The sequence below is a fragment of the Raphanus sativus genome, chromosome 5 (genome assembly GCF_000801105.2).
Source record: "Raphanus sativus cultivar WK10039 chromosome 5, ASM80110v3, whole genome shotgun sequence".
Classification (NCBI taxonomy): Eukaryota; Viridiplantae; Streptophyta; class Magnoliopsida; order Brassicales; family Brassicaceae; genus Raphanus; species Raphanus sativus.
The window spans coordinates 8612302-8618752 of NC_079515.1; the positions used below are offsets into that span (position 1 = coordinate 8612302).

At 36.5% G+C, this 6451-nt stretch overlaps 1 long non-coding RNA gene across 1 annotated transcript; it reads right to left on the reverse strand.

The window, feature by feature from the left end:
* Positions 1-910: 910 nt before the first annotated feature.
* Positions 911-1843, reverse strand: LOC130512527 (uncharacterized). The gene is made up of 2 exons (XR_008946085.1): positions 1553-1843; positions 911-1285 (listed from the first exon to the last, which is right to left on the reverse strand). It is a non-coding gene; the product is annotated as an uncharacterized LOC130512527 (long non-coding RNA).
* Positions 1844-6451: the final 4608 nt, after the last annotated feature.

Here is a 6451-nt window from a genome sequence, read left to right on the forward strand (position 1 = left end):
TTTTTGGGAATTTTGGGAAAAAAGAACAAGTAAACTATACTATTGTCCCCTTAGTACAAAATCAATTTTTGTCACTTTTTGACTTTCACTACCCTTCTTATAAATAAAAACTCATATCAATTATTTGCAATGGAAAAAAAAATTGGAAAAATATAAAACATGAAGTAGTCAAGCATGTGTATACGTAAAAAATATTTTTAGATTTAAAAAATATGTGCAATGGTAACTTAAAAAATGGGCTAAAAGTGTTAGAATATCAAATCTACTATCTACGGCGACTTAGAATATACAGTCTACGTAAAATACAATGATCTACCATCTGTAGAATGTGCAATTCACCGAAAACATATCCATCTAGTGAGGAAGAATATCGAATCTATCTAAAAGATATACATCTAGTGGTGAAGAATGTGGAATCTACAGCTCCTTCTATATTCTGTATTTTTTGTAGATGACAAAAGATACCAAATATTCTAATATCTGTTTTTGTAGAACATACATTATACGGTGTTTTCTTTTATCTATAATTTCAGTATTCTCTATCTTCGACTTAATCTCTTTTCTATTTTGGTAGAATAGAAATTCTACTAAAATTTTAAACAAAATCCGAAAATCTAGGAAAAAACGGTTAGAAAATATTCTCCAAATCTTTTAAATATTTTTTATTTCCTTTTTAAAATAATATTGTCAAATTGTGAGTCTTCTTTATTACCTGCACGATTTTGGATTGTGCATTGTAGGTCATCTTCTTTTCTTAGTTGTTCCAAGCTTTTGTCAATCTAACAAAAGATGATGCACATCTACGCTTCTTCGGGTTTGTGGAAATTATCCAAAAGAAGTGGATTGAAGTTTCTTGTGATAATCGTCCAAAAGAGATTCATTAAATGATAAACGAATCTATATCATTCGGTGATTTCCATCATTTTATATTTAAATAATTCAAGCTACAAATGACTAGGCTATATAGCAATTTAGAGTTTGTCAGAATCTCTAGCGACATGATGATCACAAACCATTTCAACAACAATCCATACTATGTGATATGAACAATTCACAACTAATCCAATAAATTTGGCAGGAATTAAGTTTATAAAGTTTTAAAAAATAAAACAGAGCTTGCCATGTGGGGGAAAAACTTTTAACACTACAAAAACTTGGCTTGTTGTCTATTCATCATCCTGTGACTTGGTTTTCTTCTTGCTGTACATTATCTGTCGTTGTGTTTCTTCTTCGACTTCTTCTCTTCTTGTTCTTCCACATCTTTCTCATGTCTTTCTCTTCCTTTCTTGTTTAAACATGGTCAATATCGAGCTCACAAATTAGAAAATACATAAACATGAATCAAATTCCAAAAAAAATATAACTCAATCTCCCAATCAAACTATTATACATTTTAAATAGTACATAAAACTGGGAACAAACTCAACCGCAAACTCTAATCAAAATCATAAACATGAATCTATTTGATATTAACAATTCAATCTCTTCCTAGTACATGCCATAAACAAATTACAAACAAAAAAAATCAAAAAGGGGATTTCGAAACCCTAACCTCCAAAATTTGGTAACCAAAATGAAGTAAGAAGAAACAAAGAACAACGTGAAGCTAATGGTCGTTTATCAGCAACAAGAAACTTCTCCAGAGCTTGAACAACTCCAATCGTAGCGGGCAGAGATTACAAAATGATTGTAATCAGTGGTGTTTAAAGAGGAAAGACGAAAGGAGGAGGTCGATGGAGAGATGTGATGATGATTTAAAGCTCTCTGACGAACTAAGACGGGCCGGAGAAAGAAGGTGTCGACGGCTCTACCTAAATATCTCTTCGATTGAGAAAAAAGCTAAAAGTAGGAGACGATAGGGTTCTGTTTTTCTTTAATTCACAAGTTCCTTTTTTACTTCTTAGATAAAATATTAAAACAGTAATTAATTTTATTACTTTTCTTTGTAATAAATTTTTAATTACATTTTAAAGTTAATTATGAAGGATTAAACTGGGTTTTCATTAATGTTTATTCTATAAGGACAATGTTTTCAGTTTTAATTCCAAGGGGACAAGAACATAGTTATTTTGTTCCTTTTTGCCAAATTTCCCTATTTTTTTTGAGTTTTTAACCCCACATCTGCATTTTATCTACGAAAATGCCATTAACCTTTTTTTTTTTTTTTTCGAAAATGGCTTCTTTACTGTCTCAACCTCATTTTCTTCAAGTATTTACAATATTGCCACTGCCATGAATAGTGGGAACAACCTTGTACGAACTGTTTGGAGCTTTTAATGCCCTTTAATGCACGTAAATCTCTTTACACTCTCTCTGTTTCAATTGTTATGAACTAAAAACAACATTTCTTTCACTTTCTCTCCATATTCATCCAAAAAACTGAAGCTTTTGATTCAAAATATGGTCGATGGTTGACAGAGCCATATTTCTTTCATTTTGACTTAGGGTTGCTTTCGTTTGAGGTTCTGGGTGGTTGGAGAAGACCCTGTGTGCAAACGAAGTCATCTCACCTAGTTTAAGGTACGAATTTGAATTTTTTTCAAAATCTGTTCGCGTAGAAGACTTACAAGTAAGTCATCTGTATGTAGAAGACTTACTGATGAGTCTTCTGGTCAAACGGACGACTTAAACTAAGTCGTCCAGCTTTGTTTGTTGAAAAAAAACAGTCCATACGACTTATATATAAGTCGTCTACGAGAAACAGGCTAGTTTTGCATTTGACCGAATCGTGTCAGATCTTTGACTATTTCTGGACGACTTATAATTCAGTCGTCTCTCGGAAAGTTAAAATTTCAATATTTTATTAAACTAGACGACTTACGTGTAAGTCGTCTTAGGTTAGTTTTGTAGTTGAAAAATAAAACTTCATAATTTAACTTTTACCAGACGACATAATATAAAGTCGTCCCGTCAGAAGACTTAATTTAAAGTCGTCCGGGGAAAGCAAAGTCGTCCAGAATTTTTCACAATTAAGTCGTCCAAACCTTGCTTATCCCGGACGACCTTAAATTAAGTCGTCTAGCTGGACGACTTTTAGTTAAGTCGTCTGGAGAAAGTTAAATTTCAAGTTTTATTTTTCAATTACAAAACTAACCTAGGACGACTAACGTGTAAGTCGTCTAGTTTGAATAAAATATTGAAATTTTTACTTTCCAGAGACGACTGAATTATAAGTCGTCCAGACATAGTCAAAGATCTGACACGATTCGGTCAAATGCGAAACTAGCCCGTTTTTCGTAGACGACTTATATATAAGTCGTCTGAAATTTTCTTTTTAACAAACAAAGCCGGACGACTTAGAATTAAGTCGTCCCTTTTAATTTTCAATTGCAAAAGTGACCTCTTTAGACGACTTACCTTTAAGTCTTCTGGACGACTTAAATCTAAGTCGTCTGCGATAATGTTTATTGAACTTCTTCATTTTCTCTATGTTTACTAATGTGTTTTATTTTGAATATTTGCAGATGATTTTTAAGTTACATGCAGTGTATGGAGAATGGTTGTTGAGAGATTTCCGTTGGGATTTTGTGGTTGATGATCTCAAAGGAGCAAGATTGTTTTTATTGAATGAAGATTCAACACATGCTGAACTTGTTGCAATGGCTCAAGAAGATTATAACCTGGACATGAGATCAGTGACTGTGGAGATTAGCTACTCATTACCAGCAGAAATGATGATGACTCCATACAGTCCTCCCATTCATGTTACAAGTGATAGACAAGTTCGAAACTTGCTCGAGATACTCAAAACGCATAGAGTATGTCTTTGTGTATCAAGCCGCAGCAAGGTGGAAACGGTTTCAGAGAAAAGAGAAGAAGCTGGTGAATGGGAAGAAGATGTTGGTGATAATGATGAAGCTGGTGAATGGGAAGAAGATGTTGGTGATAATGATGAGGCTGATGAATGTTTTGAAGATGTTGGTGATAATGAGTCTGTTGAAGATGAAAATCAAGATGGGGAGGAGGAAAATGGGGAGGAGGAAAATGGGGAGGAGGATGCTGATAACACTATTGTTGGTGAAACGGATCAGAATGGTGGGGATTACAGTCTTTATGGAAAGGTTCTAGATGAGGACGAGGAAGATGATGATAATATTTGTTTTGAAGAAATTGAAAAGACATATGCTAAGACAAATGCTATTGAAGGAGGAAAATCGGATTGTACCAGCATCTATGTCAACCAGAGTTTTGTTAGCAAGGATGCACTTCTTTCAGAGCTGCGGTTGACAGCAGTGAGGGGTAGGTTTTCTTTCAGAATATACAAATCAACAAAAACTCTCCTTGTGGCAATATGTCGGGTTAGCGGTTGTGGATGGAAGATCAGAGCGAGTGTGAAACATGGGCCAAACACGTTTTGGGTAACAAAGTATGTGGAAAAACATTTATGCTCAATTGGAGACCGAATCGCTCAGCGGAGACACTGTACTCCAAAGTATGTTGGTAGTCTTTTCATTGATCGTGTTGGGATCATTGATGGGATAACTCCACAGCATATCACTGATGCAATGAAGAACATGTTTGGCATGACGCTTGATTACACCACTTCATACAGAGCACTGTTATATGCACAGAAATTGGTGAGAGGATCAGCAGAAGAAGGGTATTCGCGTCTGCCTTCATATCTCGAGCAAATCTCCATTGCAAATCCTGATTCTATCACGGCTATAGAACTTGATTGTAAGAAAAGATTTAAGTATCTATTTCTCTCTTTTGGAGCTTCTATCAAAGGTTTAAGTATCAGAGAAGGGTCATTGTGGTGGATGGAACTCACCTAAGTGGAAAGTATGGAGGTGTTATGTTAGTTGCAGCCGCACAAGATGGCAATTTTCAGATATTCCCATTGGCTTTTGGGATCGTGGATGCTGAAGATGAACCTTCTTGGGAATGGTTTTTCACAAAATTGGCTAGTTGTATATCTCATGACAAGCCTCTGGTGATAGTCTCTGACCGGCATGCGGCCATTAAAAGTGCGTGTGAGAAGGTGTTTCCTTGGGCAACCCGAGGAATATGTTATTATCACCTTCAAGATAACATTGTCAAAAAGTTTAAAGGGAAACATCTCATGTACTTGGTGAAAGGGGCTGCTTATGCGCACACGGTTTACGATTTTAACCGGTACATGGCTGAGATACGGAGTGCAAACCCGGAACTTGCAACGTATTTGGAGAAGGCCGACGCCAAGCTATGGTCAAGGGTTTATTGTAAGGGGAACAGGTTCAACATAAAAACAAGCAACATCGCTGAATCTATTAATTCCGCACTGAAGCGAGCAAGAGGATTTCCGATTCCGTTCCTGCTGGAGTTCATAAGGCAGAAGTTAGGAAAATGGTATTGGAAAAGGAGACAAGATGCTTTGAGTCTCCCAACTGTACATAGCCGGGGTGTTGAATACTTGCTTGCTGTTCGATCAGAGATAGCGGATACGATGACGGTCGAACCAATTGATGGATGGCGTTTCTTTGTCAAAGGTGGCAAAATGGACTGTGTGGTTGATTTGGAACATGTAAAGTGTGATTGTGGTGTCTATGGAGTGGAGAAAATACCTTGCTCTCATGCTATAGCAGCTGGAACACATGCTGGTGTGCATATCACACACTTGTATGTCCACTTTACTCAAAGAATCATCTGTATGCAGGATACTCAGAGAATATATATCCTATCGTGTCACAACATATTGAGGAACGAGAATGCTTTCCTCCAAACGTAAAGCGTGGTCCGGGGAGACAGAAGAAATCAAGATGGCAATCTTGGTTGGAGCTATCTAGGATGAGAGGACACAAACCCAGGAAGAAACACAGGGCACGGAGATGCTCAAACTGCAAGGAAACTGGCCATACGAAACCACAATGTACACAACCAGTTGACTAGTTGTCCAGACGATCTAAATTTAAGTCGTCCAGTCTTGATTACCCGTCCAGACGACTAATTTCTAAGTCGTCCCGTGTTTCGTCTACCTTCTACGAAGTCGTCCAGTGTATTAGACTACCTTCTACTATCCCTTCAAGTATATTTTTTTTAGACGACCTTTTACGAAGTCGTCCAGTGTATTTAAGTCGTCCAGTGTTTAGACTACCTTCTACTATCCCTTCAAGTGTATTTTTTTTAGACGACCTTTTACGAAGTCGTCCAGTGTATTTAAGTCGTCCAGTGTTTAGACTACCTTCTACTATCCCTTCAAGTGTATTTTTTTTTTAGACGACCTTTTACGAAGTCGTCCAGTGTATTTAAGTCATCCAGTGTTTAGACTACCTTGTACTATCCCTTCAAGTGTATTTTTTTTAGACGACCTTTTACGAAGTCGTCCAGTGTATTTAAGTCGTCCAGTGTTTAGACTACCTTCTACTATCCCTTTTAAGTGTATTTTTTTTAGACGACCTTTTACGAAGTCGTCCAGTGTATTTTATTTTTTTAGACTACCTTATTTGTAAGTCGTCCAAACCTTCCAGACGAC